The 17,935-nt window shown below is 44.8% G+C and overlaps 1 protein-coding gene across 3 annotated transcripts in view; it reads right to left on the reverse strand.

The window, feature by feature from the left end:
- Positions 1-13,535, reverse strand: part of CORO1C (coronin 1C) — a 94,450-nt gene extending 80,915 nt beyond the window's left edge. Inside the window, exons 1-2 of one of the 3 annotated variants that reach the window (XM_066260327.1) lie at positions 12,904-12,985; positions 11,595-11,701 (exon numbers count right to left, since the gene is read on the reverse strand). The gene's annotated coding sequence lies outside the window, so the exon portion shown is untranslated. Of the gene's footprint in view, positions 1-11,594; positions 11,702-12,903; positions 13,023-13,513 lie in introns of those variants that run through there. The other 2 variants (XM_066260328.1, XM_066260325.1) reach the window with 2 other exon arrangements.
- Between the last annotated feature and the right edge of the window lie 4,400 nt (positions 13,536-17,935).

The raw sequence follows: 17,935 nt of genomic DNA on the forward strand, positions 1-17,935 counted from the left end.
AGAAACCAAGCCACTTTGTTAAAATGTAAGACCCTTTCAAGCCTTAGTTCCTAAATGGCAAGAGAAAAAAAGGGATTATGACTATTTGGAGAAAAAACGTAGCAGATTCCCTGATCCCACGTGCCTCCACTTAGCCTTCCCCTTAAAACCCTGATGCCGGCCCTGGCCGGTTGGCTCAGTGGTAGAGCGTCGGCCTGGCGTGCAGGAGTCCCAGATTCGATTCCCGGCCAGGGCACACAGGAGAAGCGCCCATCTGCTTCTCCACCCCTCCCTCTCTCCTTCCTCTCTGTCTCTCTCTTCCCCTCCCGCAGCCGAGGCTCCATTGGAGCAAAAGATGGCCCGGATGCTGGGGATGGCTCCTTGACCTCTGCCCCAGGCGCTAGAGTGGCTCTGGTCGTGACAGAGTGACGCCCTGGATGGGCAGAGCATCGCCCCCTGGTGGGCGTGCCGGGTGGATCCCGGTCGGGCACATGTGGGAGTCTGTCTGACTGCCTCCCCGTTTCCAGCTTCAGAAAAGTACAAAAAAATAAAAATAAAAATAAATAAAACCCTGATGCCAAAATTTCAGAGAGATGACCTGTTTATCAATAAGGAGCTTCCTTTTTAAAAATATTAATACTGTACCTCTATGCAGGGTAAGGGACATGAGTGAAATAACATAAATAAGGCCCATAGTCATCCTAACACTGAGTAGTAACAGTAATGGTTTCAGTGGTCAGCAACTCATTAGTCAACAGAGCCTAATATCAATAGTACAACGATTGAAATTTCTTTTGAGAGCCAAATTTTTTAAACTTAAACTATATACAGAGGTACATTTCTTATCAAGGTAGCACCCGCACGTGGTATTTTGTGAAAAAGACACACTCAAGGGGCCAAAGAGCTGCACATGGCTCGCGAGCCACAGTTTGTCAACTGTGGCCATCCAGAAACACAGCAGTGGAAATGAGTTTGAACCATTTACTTTGCTACTGTTTAAAGGAGATCAGATTAACCAGGGGAGTAGAAGCTTCAGATTAGGAGAGAAGGATGAAGCACTTGGGGAGCTGTTGTGGCACAAGGCTGCTGGGTGCTACACAGCCTGAGAAAGGCACCTAGGGTGTAGGGCAGGGGTCCCCAAACTACGGCCCGCGGGCCGCATGCGGCCCCCTGAGGCCATTTATCCGCCCCCGCTGCACTTCCGGAAGGGGCACCTCTTTCATTGGTGGTCAGTGAGAGGAGCATAGTTCCCACTGAAATACTGGTCAGTTGGTTGATTTAAATTTACTTGTTCTTTATTTTAAATATTGTATTTGTTCCCGTTTTGTTTTTTTTACTTTAAAATAAGATATGTGCAGTGTGCATAGGGATTTGTTCATAGTTTTTTTTTATAGTCTGGCCCTCCAACGGTCTGAGGGACAATGAACTGGCCCCCTGTGTAAAAAGTTTGGGGACCCCTGGTGTAGGGCATGGCTTCTTGCTTCTGTTTCACATGACACTCAGCTCCTAAGATCCAGAATCTCGTTATCACCATTAACAGTTTCAAAAGCTATGCTGTCTATTAAACAGATTTCTTCAGTGTAAGATGAGAACTTACCCAGCACTTGTAATACCGAATCTATTCCAAAAAATAGCATCTTAGTTCCAAATAACTGAGTTACTCTTTAGAACATAACCCAGTCCTAGGCTTGGGACTGAATGTACACACTGTCTATAGAACAGAAACTACATCTGGGCTCTCCAATCATTCACTTTCAGAAAACCACATGGTCCACAACTATCCTTTGCAAGTAAGATGCATCATTTGTTCCACTTGACAATGTAAGTCAATCCAGTGCATGCAAGACATCTTTATTACATAAGGTCAAACTGGAAGTCTTAAGGGGAAAGAACCCCCACAATACTTCCAATTTATCTTATCCTATAGTAGCACTTCAAAACAACAGTGGCAGACATAGAGGAAGAGCCTAAGGAAAGATTACTCTATTTCTGAAACAGACAACACACATCTTATTAAATATCACCCCTAAAGAGCTGTGGCCAGCACTTGTTGGCTCCAGCCTCTCTCTTGCTTGCCAAAAAAAACTAGGATGACAATGTTAAGCTAAAGACACTACTAACCGCAAAATTAATTCACCATCTAGCTTGTAAAGTGGCTAGTCTCCTAATAAATCCTTCTGCTTAGGGAGATGATAGCTCAAGTTTATATGTATTTTTCAGTCACCACTCAGGCAGCATTGAGTTTTTATATTAATAAATCAGCTCCAATTCTTTAAGTTCCTAAGAATGAAAGGAATTAGAATCTTTAACCAGAAAAGAATGCTTGACCATTATAAAAAGGAATTTAAGTATCTTTCATGTGAAGTAAGCAAATAATGGTGATTAAACATTTGTCTTAAGGAGGGGGTGCTTGTGGATTTTGTCAAGAACACCTACAATGTCCGTAGAAAACACACTCCCATAGGTTTCACAAATTTTTCCTTTTCCAAGTGTGTTATGGCCTTTAATGAAACTGAAAAACCACAGCTTTGTTCATCCAGGATAAAGACCTCAGCAGTTGTCAGAACACGTGGACATGCCCTGGCTGGTTGGCTCAGCAGTAGAGAGTCGGCCTAGTGTGCAGAAGTCCCAGGTTTGATTCCCAGTCAGGGCACACAGGAGAAGTGACCATCTGCTTCTCCACTCTCCCCCCTCCCAATCTCTCTTTTTTTCTCTCTCTCTCTTCCCCTCCCACAGCCATGGCTCGAATGATTTGAGCAAGTTGGCCCTGGCTGCTGAGGATGGCTCCATGGCCTCACCTCAGGTGCTGAAATAGCTCAGTTGCTGAGCAACAGAGCAGTGGTCCCAGATGGACAAAGTGTTGCCCTGTAGGGGGCTTGCCAGATGTATCCCAGTCCGGTTGCATGCCAGAGTCTGTCTCTTGCCTCCCTGCCACCATACCTCTCACATAATAAAAAATAAGTAAATAAATAATTCACTTATGAGAACACGTGGACACACATCTGATTCCACAATGATTCAAAAAGGCTCTTCATGTGCCTAGATTCCCAGTCTGTGTTCATCCCAAAGAGACAGAATAACCACACTATGAAGCAATGATCAAGTTCTGCTCATCCTAAACAGTATTCATTATGCCTGTTACAATCTGTGTAGTTTAGCCCTGGATGTGTACTCTTCCTGTCACACTCAGTGTCTGCATATACAAATGGCCTAATGATGCCAATTACTCTAGCGAGACACAATGCAGTGGTTGGTGTCTTTGCAATATTAATTGGTCTTTGAAACATTTGAGATACAACCACTGCTTACTAATAGATTATAAGATTGAAGAAATAAAAATGGATCAATAAAACACTGTCAAGGAACTTTATTTTAAAACTAGGAAATTAAGGCCCTGGCCAGTAGGATCAGTGGATAGAGCACTGGCCTGGTATATGGACATCTGAGGTTCAATTCCTGGTCAGGGCACACAGGAGAAGCGGCCATCTGCTTCTTCCTCCTCCCTCTCCTCCTTCTCTCTCTCTTCTCGCTCACATCCAGTGGCTCAATTGGTTCGCTCAGTGGCCCTGGGTGCTAAGGATGGCTTGGTTGGTCAGAGCACATCAGTCTCAGGAGCTAAATATAGCTCGAATGATTCAAGTATTGGCCCCAGACGAGGGCTGCTAAATGGGTCCCAATCAGGGTGCATGCGAGAGTGTCTCTCACTATTGCCCCTCTTCTCACTTAAAAAAGAAAAAGAAAAAGAAAGAAAGAAAGAAAGAAAGAAAGAAAGAAAGAAAGAAAGAAAGAAAATAAGATGGATCAAGTCTACCAAAGGCTTATCTAACAGATTCTATACATTTTCAAGTTTCAAAAATAACTGCATCTAAAAAGCCTTCTGAAAATTTGGACCTAGCTTAGTAGCTTAATACATGTACAATCTGAAAATATGAGGAAAAAAACCCCATTAGTATTATCTACCAACTGTGGTCTTGGGCTAAAGAGAAAAACTGTATCAGTAGGCTCACTTTGGAGGTAGGTCTAGCAAAAGACTTCGGTAGAAGAAGGTTAAGAGGGAACTACTGCATTGGGTCAAGGACTAAAAAGGGAATACCAGTATCAGATTCACATTGTTCGAAAAAAGGGGAAGTAGGGGTTTAACCCACACTATACTATAAACCCATACTACCAGCTTTAAAAAAAAAAAATTCACACTACTCCTGGAAAAAGGTAGAGAGAGGGGCTGGGGGAGAAGGCAAGGGACAGTTAAGTTCCTGATCTTGAGCAAGTCTCTCAAGCTCCTGTGACCACAGTCACCTCATCTGTAAGACCAGATAGGTACTTCCCACTCTGGCTGTGATTCAGAGTCACAAGGGAGCTCAAGCCCAGGCAGATGTATGTACAAAGGTCTATAGCTGATTCTCATGGACCTTCAAGAAAGAGAACCACTGAAACTGAGAAATAAACTCCCAAATCCCCAAAAAATGTTTTTTGTGGGTTTTGTTTTGTTTTTTTGTGACAGAGATAGAGACAGAGAGAGGGACAGATAGGGACAGACAGACAGGGAGAGAGATGAGAAGCATCAATTCTTTGTTGTGGCACCTTAGTTGTTCATTAATTGCTTTCTCATATGTGCCTTGACCGGGGTGCTACAGCAGACCGAGTAACCCCTTGCTCGAGCCAGCGAGCGACCTTGGGCTCAAGCTGGTGAGCCTTGCTCAAACCAGATGAGCTCGTGCTCAAGCCCGCGACCTCGGGGTTTCGAACCTGGGTCCTCCGTGTCCCAGTCTGACAATCTATCCACTGTGTCACTGCCTGGTCAGGCCAAAAGTGGTACTTTAAAAGATTCTTGAGCCCTGGCCAAGAAGCTCAGTTGGTTAGAGCATCATCCCAATATGCCAAGGTTTCGAGTTCCATCCCCAGTCAGGGCACATACAAGAAACAACTGATGAATGCATAAATAAGTAGAATGACACATCGATGTTTCTCTCTCTTTCTTCTCTAAAATAAATAAATAAACTTTAAAAAAATTAAAGTTGATTGAGATATTGGTATATAATCCCTTATTCATACTTTAAAAAATGTAGATGATTGTATGACCAAAGGGAGAAAAATAAATATGTAGTACTGTGAAATTACTGCCTTCAGTCATACAAAATATAAGCCTCCTACACCCACTTAGATTCCATTTCTCTCTCTCTCTCTCTCTCTCTCTGACCTGGACATCAATTTGATTTAATTCCTCTTTACTGTGGCAAACAGGAGGATCCACTTTTGTTATTAATGTAAGATTCAAATGACAAGCCTAATTTAACACCCCATGAAACTCCAGTGGCTCTTTTAGCACACAGAATATTACACTATAACAATGTTGCCATTCATATTATAAACAGATGAGTATCTCACACACTGCAGTGCAATCTCCTTTCAAACCTCAAGATGCATCATTTGCCAGGAACTAAACCATTTTCCTTAAAATAGACAGAAAGACAGACACAGTATGAACACAGCATAAAGCCTGAATAAGAGAAGCTTGTCTGTACAGACATTTCCAATTCAGAAAAATGGCAAAACACTACCTCATTTTCACCACCTTCCTATCCTAAAATTAGACTTTTTTTCCTCTTCAGTGATTCAACTTTGATTCAAAGTCTAAAATGCTGAGGTGGGAGTGGGAAGTCACAGACAAATAGCTTAACATCAGGAATAAAATGTGTTAAACCTACTAGATTCTCTGCAGTTCCATTCATTAACAGACATTTAAGAGTGAAGAGCAAAGAAATACAAACTTATTCAGTGCTACTCATTAGGTATGTTCCTATACTTTTTCTCATTTAATGTTGACAATAACACAGACCAAGGTAGTCAGTCATTAACATCTCCATACTACAGAAGAGGAAACTGAGGCTCAGGGAGGTAAGGTAATCAGCAAACTAACAGTTAACTAAGAAATGAAGCCAAGCGTGAAACCCAGCTCAGTCTGGCTCTGAAGGCCTGCTCCCTTCATTGATTCAGTTTCTCTAAATACAAAATTCTCTTAGAGCAAAAAACTACATAAAGTATTTTTCTTCCTTCTTTATTACCTTGTCATTATCCAACCACTTCAATGAACCCAAGGCAGAAAATGTATCCCCCCAATAAAGAAAATGTACCCCAAATGGCCAGCTAGTTTCTCCTAATTCTCAAGAAGAAAATAAGTATTTTTAACTAAAGTATTAAAAGTGGACATACAAACACAAACTATAACTAAAACTAGTACTTGAGTCAGATGTTCTGATAAAAGTAAGACAGCATGAACAAAATGAAAAAAGGACCGTCCTTAAAACCCTGTTCACACCCTTTGTCGGGCCTGCAGAGGTGAAGTTCCAGCACTGACGACTGGATACCATCAGGGTTGGCCTGCTGCATTTGGTGTGGCTGAAAGTACCAAACTAAATATGCTCTCTGGCCATCGGCTCTCCTGAGAAGGCTGTGGGCCAGTCATTATATTCATTAGAGGGAAGAACCTGGATGATTATGTTCTGCCCTCACGAAAATGTCCCAAACACTCAGTTTTACAATCGGAGCAATTTTGGGGTAAGAGCTGGACTTGGATGTCAGAAAGGCAGAGGGGAATTACCTCTACCCTTCATATTCTAACATGGGCAACAAAGTTTTTGAATAAGAATCAGGGAAACTCACTGACCTCTGGATTTTCCCAGTTAACTTCAATAACCATTCATTCAGCAAATACCCAGTAGGCAGTGGAGACCAAGTTGTGAGCTTGAGAATCTGGTCTGCCTTCCATATGAATTTCTCTCCCGCATTCCACCTTCAGTGAGAAGACACCTTTCAGACTGTAAGCTCAAGTTCAGGTCCACTTCCTTGTAGCAGACCAGAGTGATGAGTGTACTATGCATGAGGGGAGGCACAATGTCTGCCTGCGAGGAGTAAGGTTTCATGGAAGGTCCCAAAGGACAAGTGGGATTCAGCAAGTAGACAGGGGACAGGATAGTAAGCAGATCACAAGAAGATCTGAAGGCTGTGATGTTTCAGGGAGTGGCAGTGGGGATAAAATCGCAAGGGGAGTAGAGGGAAAGGAGGCTGGAATCAGGAAAGGAGGCTAGAATCAGACACGCCTTGACCTGTAGCCACATTAAGGAGGCTGAATGTTAACCGTAGACCAGGGGTCCCCAAACTACGGCCCGCGGGCAACATGCACCCCCTGAGGCCATCTATCCGGCCCCTGCCGCACTTCAGAAGGGGCACCTCTTTCATTGGTGGTCAGTAAGAGGAGCCTAGTTCCTATTGAAATACTGGTCAGTTTGTTGATTTAAATTTACTTGGTCTTTATTTTAAATATTGTATTTGTTCCCGTTTTGTTTTGTGTTTTTTTTTTTACTTTAAAATAAGATATGTGCAGTGTGCATAGGGATTTGTTCATAGTTTTTTTTATAGTCCGGCCCTCCAACGGTCTGAGGGACAGTGAACTGGCCCCCTGTGTAAAAAGTTTGGGGACCCCTGCCGTAGACAATGGGGTGGGAGAGTACTAGAGGATTTAAAGAGCAAAATGACATTGTTCCCTCATGTACTCTTTTTGATCTAGGACTAATTCAAATCTTTCCCTAATCCTTTCACCTTTGGCTTGTAATTTATATAATTAAAATATTGATAAGAATATGACAAGGTCTAAATAATTTTTAACTACATTATTAACAATTCTGACTCTGTTTTGCATAAATTGGACTTCACCAGAATTTAAAACTTTTGTGTTTCAAAGGATACCATCAAGAAAGCGAAAAGAAATGCTATGTCAACTATACCTCAGTAAAAATGAAAATGAAGACAACTCACAGAATGGAGAAAATTTTTGCAAATCATATCTCTGATAAGACACTTGTTAACAGAATATAACTCATAACCAACCAATAAAAAGACAACCCAATTTTAACAGGGGCAAAGCATGTGAATAGACATATTGTCAAAGAAAATAGAAAATTGGCCTGACCAGGTGGTGGCGCAGTGGATAGAGCATCGGACTGGGATGCGGAAGGACCCAGGTTCGAGACCCCGAGGTTGCCAGCTTGAGCGCGGGCTCATCTGGCTTGAGCAAGGAGCTCGCCAGCTTGGACCCAAGGTCGCTGGCTCCAGGAGGGGGTTACTTGGTCTGCTGAAGGCCCGCGGTCAAGGCACATGTGAGAGAGCAATCAATGAACAACTAAGAAGTCGCAACGCGCAACGAGAAACTGATGATTGATGCTTCTCATCTCTCTCCGTTCCTGTCTGTCTGTCCCTGTCTATCTCTGCCTCTGTAAAAAAAAAAAAAAAAAAAAAGAAAATAGAAAATTGTCCACTAATCACATAAGATGCTGGACACATCATTAGCCATCAGGTTAATGTAAATCAAAACCACAATGAGATATCACTTCACACCCATGAGGATGACCAAAACCAAAAAATCAGAGAATAACAAGTGTTGACAAGGATGAGGATAAACTGAAGCATTTATACACTGCTGGTAGGATTGTAAAATGTAGCTGCTTTGGAAAACAGTCTGGCAGTTCCTTTAAGAGTTCCCATAGAGTTACCAACATGACCCAGCAATTCCCAAGAGAAACAAAAACATATGTCCATAGAGAAATTTGTACATGAATGTTCACAGCAACATTACTCACACTAGTCAAAAAAGGGAAACATCCAAAGTCCATCAACTGATGAAGGGATAAACAAAACATGGTATATCCATACAACATAATATTATTCAATCATAAAAAAAGAATGAAGTACTGATACATGTTATAACACAAATAAACCTCGAAAACATTAAGCTTAATAAAAGACAGAAACAAAAGACCCGTACTGTATCATTCCACTTACATGAAATGTCTAAAATAAGCAAATCCAGAGACAAAAAGTAGATGAGTGGTTGCCTAGGACACAGGAGGGACAAGAATGGGGCTGGGGTGACTGCTAATGGGTATGGGGTTTCTTTCTGGGCTGACGAAAATATTCTAAAATTGTAGGGATGACTACACAACTCTGTGAGTATACTAAAAACCACTGAATTATACACTTTAGATGGGTGAATTGTATGGTATGTAAATTATATCTCAATAAAGCAGTTATAAAACAAAAGATTCCATTACACACTATTAAAATACAAAATAAGGCCTCAAAAAAGGAATATATAATCTTGTTCACTCACTTTAAAGGATCTGAACTAGGACAGTGAAAACCCAGAGAGATTCTATTACTTAACATTCTAGGTACTAGGTCATACTGAAATATTCATGACGATTTCCATGTCTAATACAAAAAGGCATCTTAAGTTTAAAAAGACATAAAAGTGTCAGAAAAGAGTCATAACTCAGGATAACACAGAGAACCCATCAAATAGAAAATACACATGGATGTGTACTCTAATTATGAAAGTGGCATCCAAATTTATTAGTGTGGCACCTCTAAGAAAATCAAAGATAAAACAGTCTCGTTAATAATACCTGTTTCTACAGCACCAGTTTATGGCAAATCAAAGTATTAAGAAAACTTGCCATCGAAAAGAACTGATTCTTCCATTCCCAGTTACATAACTAAGAACTGATCATTTGTCCCATTCAGCGTTCCATTTCATAGGCATCAGAGTGAAGCTCCTCCTCCTGGCTGGTGTGGATCCCAAAAGTGACAGGTGCATTAAGCATAAAACTTAAGAAAAAAAAAATCCAACGGTGTTTAAAAAGTGCTATTACTCAAACTTAAAGCTAATCATAAATCATAAATAAAGTAACAGACATAAATGCTGTTTTGCAGGCAAAGTAACAAATGATCATGAGAAATTCAATACTGTATGCAGTGATATCTTATTGGTCTGTGTCTATTAAAATTCATCAGGCTTTAATGTACCTTCTACAAAAATCAAAAACAAATAGACAGGGCACATTCCAGATTTGTCAAAAAGGTGTGTACCGCCCTGGCCGGTTGGCTCAGCGGTAGAGCGTTGGCCTAGCGTGCGGAGGACCCGGGTTCGATTCCCGGCCAGGGCACACAGGAGAAGCGCCCATTTGCTTCTCCACCCCTCCGCCGCGCCTTCCTCTCTGTCTCTCTCTTCCCCTCCCGCAGCCGGGGCTCCATTGGAGCAAAGATGGCCTGGGTGCTGGGGATGGCTCTGTGGCCTCTGTCTCAGGCGCTAGAGTGGCTCTGGTCGCAACATGGCAATGCCCAAGATGGGCAGAGCATCGCCCCCTGGTGGGCAGAGCATCGCCCCATGGTGGGCGTGCCAGGTGGATCCCGGTCGGGCGCATGCGGGAGTCTGACTGTCTCTGTTTCCAGCTTCAGAAAAATGCAAAAAAAAATAAAATAAAATAAAAAATAAAAAAAGGTGTGTACCTGACCTTTATACCAATCATTGTTTGATTCTCAGTACACATAATTATTGCCTGTCACCAACATTGCCCTTTAAGACAGAACATACAACTCAATTTCCAGTTTTACTTGACTTTTTTCTATTTATTTATGCAATTTCTGAGACCCAAAGGTTACTATTAGGCTTCATATCTAAACACTAGGACTCGGGCCTGACCTGTGGTGGCGCAGTGGATAAAGCGTCGACCTGGAAATGCTGAGGTCACTGGTTCGAAACCCTGGGCTTGCCTGGTCAAGGCACATATGAGAGTTGATGCTTCCAGCTCCTCCCCACCTTCTCTCTCTCTGCCTCTCCTCTCTCTCTCTGTCTCTCCCTCTCCTCTCTAAAATGAATAAATAAAAAATAAAAATAAAAAATAAATAAACACTAGGACTCGGAAATGTAGGTTCACACCAAAAAAAAAAGAATTAGTTTTCATTAAATTACTTTTCTAAAATACACAAAATTGAATTTCAAATATATTTTCCCATTTCTTTATTCTTTGATTTTTATTTCACTTATTTATTTTTTTCATTGGATTTATGAGGGTGACCTTGATTTATAAAATTACATAGGTTTTAGGTGTACAACTCTATAACATATCATCTATACATTGCACTATATGTTCACCACCCCAAGTCAAATCTTATTCCATAACCACTTATCACACCCTTTATCCTCTTCTACCCATTTTTATAGGGAATGCAGAAAACTGCCCTGGCCGGATAGCTCGGTTGGCTGGCGCATCATCTGGAAGCACAGAGGTTGCTGGTTTGATCCCCTAGTCAAGGCACATACAGGAACAGGTCAATGTTCCTGCCTCTCTCTCTCTCTCTCTCTCGCTCTCCCTTCCTCTCTCTCTCTCTCTCTCTAAAGTCAATAAATAAACATTAAAAAGAAATAAAAAAATGAAGTAATATAAACATCTATTTTACAATTGAATATTTTACAACTGGTACAAAGCAACTGCTTATATTTAACCATGTTTCTGACTATTCTAGCAGGCCCTGGTGTCAGAAGAGAGTTCTGCTAGATAAGGACAATGAAGTGCATTATTATATAGGGAGACTAAGAAGAGCCCTACAAGTATAGTTTAAGAATGTAATTCCAGGTAGGAAGGCTATAGGTAAGAGAGCCTAACTTTTAGGAATAATAACTATTCCTAAAAGTAAATACATTCGACACACAGTGCCAGTTAAAACACACACTATATTCAAGTCTTTCAAAATGTCTTATATGTAAAGAAAGGTCTTTGTACCTTGCTATCCTGGGGGAGGAAGACAACTTGCAATTTGCTTCTCACACCAAATCCCACGTTTGCAACATGTAGAGCAAGGACTTCAGACACCACAAAACAAGGACAGCCTACATTAAGGCCAAATATAGGATGTGATTCTAAACCACCAGGCAGTAAAGCCTACGTTTCCTTTTCCAGCGATGAAAACCCTTTGAACACTCCCAAAAAAGGATGGCAGGGCCAGCGCCTCTCCCCAAGAGGAAGCCCCTTTCTTCTCGGCTCTCCCGCAGGCTACCACTTCCCCCAACACATTCAAATCATTTAAGAGACTGAAGAGCTGGTGTGTGCGCGCCTGTGTGGACAGGCAGGCGGGCTCGGTTCCTGCATTTCCACCCTCCACATCTGACCTCATCCTCAGTCATTTAAGCGCAGCGGAGCCCCACCTGCACTTCGCTCCTTTTTACTGCGCCCTCGCCAGCTGCTCCGCTATTAGAGGAGCACATTTCTGAATCACCCAGTTCACTGAGACGTTCCAGGCCCCCGACTCAGCAGCATTTCTGCTTCATTCTTCTTCTCCTCCCACCCGCCCCCCCCCATCCCCACCCCGCTAGCCCCAGCCCTCGGCTCCCACCGCTGGGTTCATCCTCTTCCCAAACCGCCCCCACCCACATTACTCCAGCTCCGGCCCAGTTCCGCCTTTCCCGACCCCTAACCCAGATACTCAGAGCTCAGAGATATCCTTGCACCCAAAGCCAGGCAACACCCAGGCCGGGGAGTAACCCTCGCCCCTCCCAGGCAGGGCCCAGCTCGCCCCTGCCACACACGAACCCGGACCCTGCCTACGCCCCATCCACTCGCTCCCAAGGGCCGCTCAGAAACCCGCCCGCAGCTCTGCGCCCTAAGCTCAAGCAGCCCCTCCCCACCCAAGACCCCACCCAACCAGAAGAGTCCCTGACCCCTAAAAACCCTCTTCGGCCGGCCCAGTGCCCCCTCAGCCCGCGGCTCCTCACCCGGCCAGGAGGGTTCCGTACCCCTAAAAGCTTCCCCTGGGCAGTCTCCTCCCCACAGGGACCCGGGTTCACTCGCCTCTGGTCAAGCGGTTCCGTCCCCGGCCAGAGCCCCCGGTAGCAGCCCCGACTCCAACCCCCTGCACACCGGCCACGGTGAGCCCCTGGCCCAAGGACCCGCACCACGCGCGCACACCCCAGCCCACTCCCCCTACACGGGCCCTTCCCCACACCCCGCCGGCCTCTGTCAGCCGGCGCCGGCACTTGCTGAGAGGTCAGGTCCTCTCGCTCCCAAGCGACCCAGCCAGGCGCGTGCTGCTCACCAGGGCCGAGGTGCCTGAGGCGCCGCCGCCGAAGTCCCCGCTGCAAAGCCCGGCGAAGCCTCCAACCGCTGTCGCCTCCCGCCTGGCACTGAGCGCCTCGCGGGGGAGGGGCGTGGGCAGCCGCCACCACCCCCGCCCCCGCCGCCGCACGCAAACTCCGCCCCCGCGCCGCACCGCGTCCAACAAGAGCCGCCGGGCTGCGGCACGCCACGCCCACTTCCGGCAGGGAAGTGCGCTTCCCACCCTGTGATCCTTGCCTCCTCTCCCTAACGCCCCCTCTGGTCGCGCCCAAGGATGCAGGTGGGCCGTGGAGGCAGGCAGTGCCCAAGCGCACGTACCGCCCACTAGTCATCTCAGCGGCGGGAGGGCCACGCCCACAAGCGCCTCCAAGCCACGCCCGCTGCTCTTCATAACCTGGAGCGGAGTTCTTAGAGCTCCGCCCACTGACCTGCTTGGCTCTGTAGGGCCATATCCCCAGTATCTCAAAGATCCCCAAGAGCCCCTTGAATTCGGAACATCAGCTCCTCTGAGCCCAGCCTACTATCCATCCAAGTCGGCCAGCCTCCTGACTCCCTTAACCCGGCTCCCCGCCTATTGCTTTAGAACTGACCTTTCCGCACCACAAAACCCCTCCGCAAAGTCTAGGAGCCCCACCCACAGGATAACTACCCCGCCACTTCCCTTAACGCATAAAATTCCAAACTCCGCCCCGAGTTCTCGAATCCCCGCCTCTGGCTTCTGAAGCTCCGCCTTTGCTCCCAACATCCCCTCCCACCACCACCTCTGGGGACTCTTGGATGCTCTGGCCCTCCCCCCACTTTCTAGCGTCATATTCCTAGTACAGGGAGGGTAACGCTGAGTTGGGCCACACCCACATACCCAGCACCACTAAAGAGGGGGTCCGTCCTCACCCCATTTCGCAGGTGAGGAAATGAAGGATACACGGTCCCTCCCTTCCTTTTCCTGACTGAAGTTCCTCACCCTTTTGCTTAATTACTAGACGGCCCTGGCCTGAAAGTCTGAGCACCGGGATTGAGGGCCAGCTCTGCTAGTGCCATTTCTTCACCAATACGTGCCCAAATTTCCTGATCTTTAGCGTCAAGTTGTCCTAGCCAGAGTCCCTTTCTGAAAGACCAGGCTCTGAAGTACCAAGATTTGGAGAAACTGGGCAGAGCTGGGGAATAGAGCTATTTACTTCCCAAAGCAAGGCATCTTTGCAATTCACACCCCTCAGAAATGTGTGACATAAATCAATGTCCACCTGAACCAAAACAGCTATGACAGCAAGTTATTTACCCTCTCTAAGCCTCTGTTTCTTTATCAGTAAAATAGGGATACTGTAGTAGCAGCCCCTCCCTAAAGGATTCCATGAGCTCACTGTTAGTAATGCACTTGGCAGGGTGCCTGACTTTAATAAGCCTTCAGCAAATGTACCTGTTGCTGTTACTGCTGTACTTCAATAAGGAGCAATGCATTTCATTTTGCCTTGAAGCAACCACTGACAGCAGGACGGACTGAGCACCCTTTCCGTAGCTAGACTTTGCCTCTCAGTTCATTTAAATGAGATGAAAGTGGTGAAGCCCCTAGTGCAGTGCCTGGCATTTGGCGATGCGCAAATTATGATTCCTATCTTTAATGAAACAAGAGCATTGATAGCAAGTGAGTTCTGAGTCGTTCTGGGAAAATGAAGGTTGATACAGTGCTCTGAGATGGAACTGGGAACCAAACTGGCATACTCTTTGGAAACAGATCATTGCTAACATTTTCCATCTCTGGAAAATGCCAGGCACTCTCTACATGATTTAAATGCAAAATCTTCTGAAAACTCCTTAACAATGCTATGGTCCCAAAGCAATTCTTTTTCTTCTTCTTCTTTTCCAGTTGAGAGGAAGGGAGATAGACAGACTCTCACATGCGCCCAACCAGGATCCACCCTGCAACCCCTGCCTGGAGCCAATGCTCTGCCCATCTTGGGCCAGGTTCGCAACCAAGCTATTTTTCATGCCTGAGGCAGAGGCTTCAGGAAGCCATCCCCAGGGCCCCAAGGGGCTGATGAGCTCGAACCAATCAAGCCATGGCTGTGGAGGGGGAAAAAGAGAGAGAAAGGGGGGGGGGGGAGAAGGAGAGAGGCGGAAAAATAGATGGGTGATTCTTCTGTGTACCCTGACCAGGAATTGAACCTGGGACGTCCACACACCATGCTGACACTCTACCACTGAGCCAACCGGCCAGGGCCCAAAAGCAATTGTTAATTCTCATCTATAATGGTGAAGAAATGAGAATTTAAATTATTTGCCCAATCCCTGGCCAGGTTCTCAATTGGTTAGAGCACTATCCACATACACCAATGTTGCTGGTTAGATCTTCGATCAGGGCACATATAGAAATCAACCAATAAATGCATAAATAAGTGGAACAAATTGATGTTTCTCTCTCTCTCTCTCTCTCTCTCTCTCACACACACACACACACACACACACGCATACACATACTTCCTCCCTCTCTCTCTCTAATCAGTAAGTAAAATTTTAAAAAAAATTATTTGCCTAAGGTCACACAGCTTGAATCAGGAAGCTAATGATAGAACTGACATTCCACTAATTGCAGAGCCCGCACTCTTAGCCAGTTAGTCATTACATTAAACTACCTCTTGGGCAGTGTGACAGAATAGAAAAAACACAGACTTTGAATTCTAAGAGACTTGGCTCTAAATTCAGGCTCCACTACTTACCAGTTGTGTGACCTTGGGCGAGTCACTTTTCCTCCTTGACCCCTACTCCCCTCATCTATGTAGTGGTGTTCATCCATTTCTTACCTCATCCACTGTTTACTTCAGTGAGTGGTTTTGAAGGTTCAAGAGTTTAGATTCAATGAATTAAGACACAGCAAAGTGCCTGACCAGGCGGTGGCGCAGTGGATAGAGCGTCGGACTGTGATGCAGAGGACCCAGGTTCGAGACCCCGAGGTCGCCAGCTTGAGCACGAGCTCATCTGGTTTAAGCAAAAGCTCACTAGCTTGGACCCAAGGTTACTGGCTCGAACAAGGGTTACTCTGTCTACTGAAGGCCCACGGTCAAGGCATTTATGAGAAAGCAATCAATGAACAACTAAGGTGTTGCAATGCACAACAAAAAACTAATGATTGATGCTTCTCATCTCTTCATTCCTGTCTATCCCTCCCTCTCTCTGACTCTTTCTCTGTCTCTGTAAAAATAAAAATAAAAAATAAAAAGACACAGCAAAGCATCCAGCATAGTGCCCAGCACAAAATAGGTGTTTAAAGTTGAAAACATGTTGATTCCCTTCTCCCAGTTCTTTAAATGATGAAATTAGAAGTAGAATCTTCTATGACACCGATTCCTCCCAATGACACCATCACAGAGCAGCCACAGAATACACTGTGAAAGAAAGATACCAAGGCCTTTGCCTTTCAGCTGCCTGTTTCAGTTGCTAGTTTTATCCCTGGTTTGAGGGAGATAATTCTCACACAGGAAGCATCTAAAGCCAGAAGCTATGCCCCCTCACCACTCCACCCCACACCTGCTCCAGATGTGGTCTGCTATTCCCAGAAGCAGCAGGAAAATTGCAAAACCCTTTCTTTGCTGAGAGTGAACCCCCCTCATCTCGCTGTTCTTGAATCCATAGCAACCCCTTTGTGGGCTCTAAAGAAATCTTGGCTCTGTCCAAGCTGACCCCTGAATGGAGGGGATTCAGGTTCAGGTAAGATACTGGATTTGCAAGTCCTTTCTTGTTTCCAAATGGTGGCGATTTCTGAAGTGGCCTAAGATAGATGCTAGATGATGCTGAATGTAATGATCAGGAAAAATAAGAGTAATTCCAAATCATTCATCTAGAGAGAGGAAAGAATTGTGGGTCTTGCATTCAGAGGCTCCTGAGCAAATAATTTTTCTAGTTTCTCTTCATAGCAAATGGGGGACATTATTCTTGGGTTACCAGGGCAACCTGGAAGCTGAGTGAATTACCCTATGGGAACATTAACAAATAATAATAATATTAAATAAATGAGGGACTGGAAGCGCCTAGGGGAATCTCAGTAGGCAAGACCCCTAATTGAGTGACAGATGAGAACAAAGCTTGGAGAACATTAAAATTCACACTCCATTGATAAATCTTTATTGTCACTGGTTTGAATGCTGCTTTCTGCAAAATAAACGCTGAAAACGATAGACTGGCTACAGAAGGATGTATTTTTTAATTGAATTTTTTATTTTAAAATAATTGTAGATTCACAGGCAGGTATAAAAAATAATACATGTGCCCTTTACCCAATTTCCCCCTATGGTAGCACCTTGCAAAACCATAGTACAATATAACAACCCGGATATTGACACTGATACAATCAAGACACAGAACATTTCCATCAGCACAAGGACTCTGCACATTGCCGTTTTAGGACACACCTATTCCCCTTCTGAACCCACCCCTTCCTTAATCCCTAGCAACCACTCATTGGTTCTCAATTTCTATAATTTTGTTATTTCAAGAATGGCAAGTCAGATCATGGCCAGTTGTCTCAGTGGTAGAGCATCAGCCCAACATGTGGATGTCCCAGGTTTGATTCCCAATCAGGGCACACACAGGAGAAGTGACCATCTGCTTCTCTGCCCCTTCCCCTCTCCTTTCTTTCTCTCTCTTCCTCTCTCTCTCTCTCTCTCTCTCTCTCTCTCTCTCTCTCTTTTCCCCTCCTGCAGCCATGGCTTGATTGGTTTGAGTGCATCAGCCCCTGTGCCCTGAGGATGGCTCCCTGGAGCCTCTGCCTCAGGTGCTAAAAATAGCTTAGTTGTGAGCATGGCCCCAGATGGGCAGAGCATTGATCCCAAATGGGGATTGCCGGCTGGATCCTGGTCAGGGTGCATGTGGGAATCTGTCTCTCTATCTTCTCTCCTCTCATTTGGAAAAGAAGAAAAAGAAAGAAAAAAAAAGAGAATGGCAAATCATATAGTTGCAATCTTTTGGTACTGGCTTTATTTCACTCAGTATAAACCTCTAGAGATGTGTCCAGCTTGTTGCAT

This window comes from Saccopteryx bilineata, chromosome 2, assembly GCF_036850765.1.
Source record: "Saccopteryx bilineata isolate mSacBil1 chromosome 2, mSacBil1_pri_phased_curated, whole genome shotgun sequence".
NCBI classification, from domain to species: Eukaryota; Metazoa; Chordata; class Mammalia; order Chiroptera; family Emballonuridae; genus Saccopteryx; species Saccopteryx bilineata.